We start from the raw sequence: 7,500 nt of genomic DNA, 5'->3' as shown, positions 1-7,500 counted from the left end.
GGGTTTAGGAAGGGGTGGGAAGAGGTATTGGGCTAGGAGTAAGGGGGAGGGAAGAAGGGAAAGGGTAAAGGTGATGGGGAAAGGGGAGCGGGGAAGAGGTAGGGGGAAAGGCAGAGGGGGAAGGTGAAGGGTAGAAGGGAAAAGGGGATGGGAGAGGGGGGATAAGGGGGAAGGAGGAAACAAGAAGGTACTTCATTGACCGCGTTCGACCCCCCCCCCCCCCCCCCCCCCCCCACCCCTTAGTCTCGCCTCGCCCTCCCACAGTGCATTTTCTGATCTTTATTCTTGTTTTGTTTGCCGTAATATCGTTGTCTTATTTTTAAGTATATCTGTGTCTTTCGGTGCAGGTGTACACATTATTTATTTGTTTATTTATGCGCCTAATTCAAGTTCTAGTGGCGGACTCGTGTTCTTGTGAAGCCAGTATATATTATTGTTTTTTTTATTTTGTTTAAAATCGTGTTTTGAGGGTGTGTTCGCTGCGTAAACCAGTTTCCACAGCATCCGGCCTTTGACGCTCCCCCATCCCTCATCTTCCTCCTCCTCCTCCTCCTCGTCCTCCTCCTTCTCCTCCTCATCGCTTCCACCTCTTCCACCACCTCCTTCTCCTCCACCTCCTCCTCTTCCCTGTTTTAAGGCATCCCTACCGGACACGACCTTCCTTAATCCCTCTCTTTCCCTCCCTCATTCTTTCTTCCTCCCACCTTCCTCCATCTCTTCTCCCTTGCCTTCCGTCTCTTGCTCCATGACTTTCTCCCTCTCTTCCTTCTACTCATCTTCTCTCTCTTTTCCTCTGCCTCCTCCCTTCCAGCTGCCCGCTTCTTCTTCATCTTCTTCTTCCTCTTCCTCTTCTTCCTCTTCTTCCTCTCTCCTCCTCGCCCCTCCCTCCTCCTCAAACCGATCCAGTGCAAGTTTCGTGCATTGTCGGGCCCTCGCGTGACGTGGCGGCTGCGCGCGCGTGTACCCAAGGTTTGTTTACATCACGTGACTTTTGTCCCTTGGCCGTTATTCTTCGCTTTGCTTTGTTTCGTCTTCGTGGCGTCGGAATGGGCCGGCTGGATGGCTGTCCCTCTTCCTCCCCTCCCCTCCCTCTCTCCCTCTCCCTCTCCCTCTCCTCCCACCCCACCCCACCCCCGCGCCGCGTTCTTTCTGGCGTTTCCGGTTTTGTGCGTGCGAACTTTTTTCATTATTTCTTGCCCCTTTCCCTTTCCTCCCCCTTCTCCGTCCTTTGCCTTCCGTGCTCTTACCTCTTTCGCCCTCCTTTTCCGTTTTCTTCGCCCCTTTTCTTTTCGACTTATTCGCCTTAGCTATTCCTTTTTTCCCAATCTTTCGCGCCTGTACATCATTTCCTTCCTTTTACATTTTTTTACTTTTATGGCCTCGTATGCTGTTCTGTTACTAAACCCTATTTAATTCCTGATTAGCTATAATTTTGTTTATTTTCCTTTACTTTTTTACTTATTGCTTTCGTTTATTCTCTTCTGCGCTATGCCTTGCCTTACTTTCCTTAAACTCCTTCACTGCTTCCTCTCCTCCCCGTTCACGTCTCCTCCCTCCCTCACTTCCCTCACTATTTCTACCTTTTCCTCCTTTTCCTTCCCCCTCCTTCACCTCCTCTCCCATCCTTCACTTCCCTTCCCCTCCCTCCTTCGTCACCTCCCCTCCCTCCTCCTCCGTCACCTCCTCTCCCTCCTCCTCCGTCACCTCCTCTCCCCTCCCCCTCCGTCACCTCCTCTCACCTCCCCCTCCGTCACCTCCTCTCCCTCCCCCTCCCTCACCTCCTCTCCCTCCCCCTCCGCCACCTCCTCTCCCTCCCCTCCCTCCCCCTCCGTCACCCCCCCTCCCCCCCCTCCCCCACCTCCCCTCCCCCCCTCCTCTGAGCTCTCACGCACCCACTCGCACGAGTTCTCGGTCCATCTCATTTCCTCTCCTGTCTCCCGCCTTTATTCTCCTTTCCTTCCACTCTTCTGCCTTTCTCTTATCCCATTCCTCCTTCCATTTTCTTGTTTCTTTTTTCCTTCCTCCTCCTCAGTAGCAGGGAAAAGAAAAGAAGAAAACAATTAAAGAAAAAACTTGGGTAAATGCTCATCATAGTGTTACAACAGCAGTGTCAGTAATAACAACAATGATAGTAATAATATTAATGATAACGATGATAACAAAATAATAACACTGATTATAAAACAACAAGGAAAAAAAGGAACGGCAATACGAGACAACCGATGATGCAAAAGACAATAACAAATAACACTGATGATAAAGCGATGAAAAAAGACGATAAGGAAATAAGAGCTAGCCATCAACTTTTTTTTTTTCTTTTTTTTTACGACCGCGATTTAATACACTTCTTGTGAGGGCGAGCAAAGCATGTGTTGTCTACGGCGCGGAGGAGGTGAGTCATACGGGGAGGGAGGGAGAAGGGGGAAGGGAGGTGGGGTGGAAAGGGAGAAGGGGAGGGAGGAAGAGAGGGAAGGAGGTAGGGAGATGGGGATAGTAGGGGGAGGGGGAGAAGGGGAGAGGAGGTGGAGGTGGGGTAGTAGGGGAGGAAGAGAGGGAAGGAGGTAGGGGAGTAGGGAAGGGGGAGAGGGGGAAAGGACGTAGGGCAGTAAGGAAGGGGGAGGGAGGAAGAGAAGGAAGGAGGTAGGGGAGTAGGGAGGAAGGTGAGTTGGAGCGAGGTGAGAAGGGAGGGGAGGGGAGGTGGGAAGAGGGTTAAGTCAGGGAGGGAGAGGAGAAGGGAGGCGGTGAAGGGTTTAGGAAGGGGTGGGAAGAGGTATTGGGCTAGGAGTAAGGGGGAGGGAAGAAGGGAAAGGGTAAAGGTGATGGGGAAAGGGGAGCGGGGAAGAGGTAGGGGGAAAGGCAGAGGGGGAAGGTGAAGGGTAGAAGGGAAAAGGGGATGGGAGAGGGGGGATAAGGGGGAAGGAGGAAACAAGAAGGTACTTCATTGACCGCGTTCGTCCCCCCCCCACCCCCCCACCTCCACCCCTTAGTCTCGCCTCGCCCTCCCACAGTGCATTTTCTGATCTTTATTCTTGTTTTGTTTGCCGTAATATCGTTGTCTTATTTTTAAGTATATCTGTGTCTTTCGGTGCAGGTGTACACATTATTTATTTGTTTATTTATGCGCCTAATTCAAGTTCTAGTGGCGGACTCGTGTTCTTGTGAAGCCAGTATATATTATTGTTTTTTTTATTTTGTTTAAAATCGTGTTTTGAGGGTGTGTTCGCTGCGTAAACCAGTTTCCACAGCATCCGGCCTTTGACGCTCCCCCATCCCTCATCTTCCTCCTCCTCCTCCTCCTCCTCCTCCTCCTCCTCCTCCTCATCGCTTCCACCTCTTCCACCACCTCCTTCTCCTCCACCTCCTCCTCTTCCCTGTTTTAAGGCATCCCTACCGCACACGACCTTCCTTAATCCCTCTCTTTCCCTCCCTCATTCTTTCTTCCTCCCACCTTCCTCCATCTCTTCTCCCTTGCCTTCCGTCTCTTGCTCCATGACTTTCTCCCTCTCTTCCTTCTACTCATCTTCTCTCTCTTTTCCTCTGCCTCCTCCCTTCCAGCTGCCCGCCCTCGCCAGTTCTCGTCCCACCTGTTCTGCCTTCTTTTTTCTCTTTTTTCTACATTATGTCTCGATCTTTAGTTTTTGTGCGTGTGTGTATGTTCATGATTATTCTTACAAGCCTTTGTATCAGTTGTTGTATCGTTTGATTTTTTTCATACTCCCTCTTCGTCTTCCTCTTCATCCTCTCTCACTTCTTCCTATTTCTCCTCTTTCTCTTCTTCTTCCTCCTCCTCCTCCTCCTCCTCCTCCTCCTCCTCTTCACTCTCCTATCCCCCCTCCCCCTCTCCTTCCCTCGCTTTTATTATTAAAAACTTTGCTCAAGACAGACCTAACTAGACCACTTCCCTTGCTTGTTATTTTGCGCCACATGTTTCTAAGTACACTTCGTTCATTTCTCGCCCTTGTCTCACTCCCTCGTTTCTTGTCCTTTCCCCTCCTTTCGTCCCCACATTCGTCGTTAATACCCTCCTTCCTCCCACCCCCTGACCCCCCTCGATATTGCCACCTGTGACAACATGCTCCCTCTTTCATTCCCCTCTTCCCCTCCCCTCTTTTCCGTCGTCGCTTGTTTCTCGCCGCATTTCTTCACCTTCTTTCCCCCTTCCTTTTCTTGTCTATTTTTTTCTTTTCTGTTTGTTTTTCATTTTTCGTCTATCTCCTTTTTGCTCTCTCCTTTCCATATCTTTTCCATCACCTTCCATTCTTCCTCCTTCCCTCCCTTTTCCCTTTCATCCTCTCACCGCTGAATCCTCCTCCCTCCCCCTCGAAGAACCTCCTTCCCTCCCGAGGAACCCGTCCCCCCCCTTTCGTTCCCTCCCTCCCTCCCTTCATCCATCCCGAAAAAAACTCCCAAGGGCCCCACCCCCACCCCGGGGGTGACCAGGTCCCTCTCTCGTCTCTCGCGAGATGAGGATTCTCAGCCGGGGTCTCCAGCGCCTCTCGCCCACTCGCAGGTCGAAGGGGAGGAAAGGGGTAAGAGTGAGCAGGAAGGAAGGGGGAAAGGGCAAGGAATGAGCGAAGAGTACTAGGTGACTGGGCCGCCCTTAACTGCCCTTCGTCAGTCAGCGAGGCAGGCAGTGAGGTGTTGTCGTGGCGTGTTTTTTTTTTCTTTCTTTTTTTTGAGGGGGGGGAGGGTTAGGTCTCGCTCCCGCCCGGTCAGCTTTCTTCTGTTGATTGTACATGATGAAAAAAAGGAAAACAGTAAAGGATTTTCTTGTTGTCATCCTTCCCATAGTGTTGCTATTGGAATCTTCATCATCATCATCATCATCCATCTCCTATTCCTCCTCTTCTTCCCCACTCCCCTCCCCTTTCACCTCCTTTTCCTCTTTCTCCACACCTTCATCCTCCGCCTCCTCCTCCTCCTCCGCCTCCTCCTCCTCCTCCTCCTCTTCTCCTTATTTTCCTTCCAGTTCCCATCCCTCCCTCCATCCGCCTTATCCCCAGACAGCAACAGCATCAGGAGCGCGATAAGGGTCCAGTTCTGATTCACTTTCTAATTGGTGCGACGGAGTAAGTACCGAGGCGCCTGCAGGGGGGTGTCGTGTTGTGTGCGTCTGGGAAAACGGCCATTTTTAAAAGGCCGGACGGAGCGCGCGCGGGTACTCGGGTAGGGAGTGGGGATGGGTAGTGTAGAGAGAGAGGGAGGGAGTGTAGAGGGAGAGGTAGAGGGAGGGAGAGGGAGAGGGAGGGAGTGTAGAGGGAGAGGGAGGGAGTGCAGAGTGAAAGGGAGAGGGAGGGAGTGTAGAGGGAGAGGGAGGGAGTGCAGAGAGAAAGGGAGGGAGTGTAGAGGGAGAGGGAGGGAGTGCAGAGTGAGAGGGAGAAGGAGAGGGAGGGAGTGCAGAGTGAGAGGGAGAGGGAGGGAGTGCAGAGTGAGTGGGAGAAGGAGAGGGAGGGAGTGCAGAGGGAGAGGGAGAGAGAGCAGAGTAAGAGGGAGAGGCAGGCGATAAGGAGGGAGAGACATACAAAAAAAAAATAGACGAGCGAGAGAGAGGAGGGGAGAGATGAGAGGAGAATGGAGAGGCGAGGGAGGGGAGGGGATTGGAAGAGAGGAAGGGAGGGGAAGGGAGGACGTTATGAAGTGAGAATTGCTATTATGCTGATTAAGAAGGTAGGGAAAGGATATTGAACGGTGCGGGATGGATGGATGATTAGAGGAAGAGAAAGGGAATGGAAGAGAACACGACACAGACAATAGAGAGAAAAGATGAGAAGTGAATGAATGAGAAAGAAAAAAAAAACGAGAGACCAACATAGAGAGTTACGAAAGAAAGAGATACAGGAAGGTAGAGAGGCCGGGGGCGCCCAAAGTGAAGGGGGTGAGGGAGGGTGTGTCAAAGAGGCGGAGACGGTGCGTAGAGTGCGGGACCGGGGAAGGTGCCGTCGAGACTACGCCTTTTGTCTAGCAATGCGCCCTTTGTCTTTTTTTGCGTGTTCCCGTCGTGTTATTATTGTTGTTTTCCTTTTTCTCTTCTCTCTCGCGTAGTTATGGGTTTTCAGTTCTCCCGCACCGCCCATTAGTCTTGATCGGGAGCCTTGTCGGTGAGGTCGAATTTTTTTTCCTCTGGTTAGGTTAAAGGGGTTTTGTTATTTTGGTTAATGCGCTGGGAATGCCTTTTGTGCGTATGTGCGACGGAAGAATTACATTCACTGCATGTACTTTATGTTGTTATCCTGGCGGCTATTGTTATTATTACTATTATTGTTGTTGTTATTGCCACCTCTCGTATGGAATCGATTGAAATGGGGGAAACGGGAATAATTCTGTCTTGTACTCTTCCCTTCCCCTCTTACCCTCAGTTGAAAAGATTGTAGGAAAGAGGGGGGGTAGGGGGAATGGAGATAAAGGGGGAGAAGAAACTCTATCTGTAGAATGATTGGAAGTGCCCCCCCCCTCCCTCTCCCTTTCCTCTCTCCTCCTTCCTTTCAACCCCAGACGCCCTTTTCCCTCTCTACCCTTCCTCCTTTCGTCCTCCCATCCCCCCTTCCTTCTCACCACCTTCCCTCCTCCTACCAAGCCTTCGCTCATTCCTCTTTCCTCCCCCCCCCTTAATCTCATCCCCCTCTCTCCTCTCTCACTCCCCAACTTCCCCCTCTCATCTCATGGCTGGGAGGAGCGGCGCCCAGGTAGCAACAAGGACACGTTTTAAAGTCGTAAGGTTGACGTTATGTTACCATACACGTGTGGTTACGGTCGTGAACGCGGGGCGGAGGAGGAGGAGGAGGAATAAGAGAAGGAGGAATAAGAGAAGGAGGAATAAGAGAAGGAGGAATAAGAGAAGGAGGAATAAGAGAAGGAGGAATAAGAGAAGGAGGAGGAGGAGGAGGAGGAGAAGGAGGAGGAGGATGAGGATGAGGATGAGGATGAGGAGGGGAGGAGGTGGAGGAGGAGGAGGAGGAGAAGAAGAAGAAGAAGGAGAAGGAGAGGAAGAAAGGGAAGGGGAAGGGGAAGGAGGAGGAATAAACGAATAGAAAGAGAGAAGCAGATGGAAAAAATATGATATGGATTGGGAGAGGAATGAGATAGAAGTAAAATAGGTATGAGGATGAAGAGTAATAGGAGGAAAAAAAAAGAAGTAAAATAGGTATGAGGATGAAGAGTAATAGGAGGAAGAAAATGAAGGCTATCCACTTCCTGTTGGTGGTTATTTTGTTACTGGTGCTTCTGCTACTATAAATGGGAAGAAGCTTGTGTGTTGAGATATATCCCTCTCCCGTTCTCTCAATACATTTCTCTTTCCCTGTCTATTTATCATTTGATCTACATCACCAGCACTATCTATTTATCTGCATGCTTCTTTCTCTCATTCTTTTCTCTTCTCTCACCATCCCCCCACCCAACCCATCAGATCCAAGGATTAGACATTACATATATGTTATTTACCATCTCTTGTGTAACATTTGCTTGAATAATACTTGTTGAGTGAACCTAATGCTCTTGTGT

The 7,500-nt window shown here is 50.6% G+C and overlaps 1 protein-coding gene across 5 annotated transcripts in view; it reads left to right on the top strand.

Annotated features, from left to right (window-relative positions):
- The window catches only part of Ptp99A (Protein tyrosine phosphatase 99A), a 1,223,378-nt gene that overhangs the window by 1,198,966 nt on the left and 16,912 nt on the right, over positions 1-7,500 (top strand). The gene's annotated exons all lie outside the window — the stretch shown is intronic.

The sequence above is a fragment of the Penaeus vannamei genome, chromosome 41 (genome assembly GCF_042767895.1).
Source record: "Penaeus vannamei isolate JL-2024 chromosome 41, ASM4276789v1, whole genome shotgun sequence".
In the NCBI taxonomy this organism is placed as follows: domain Eukaryota; kingdom Metazoa; phylum Arthropoda; class Malacostraca; order Decapoda; family Penaeidae; genus Penaeus; species Penaeus vannamei.
This window is presented reverse-complemented; position numbering and strand designations above follow the sequence as displayed.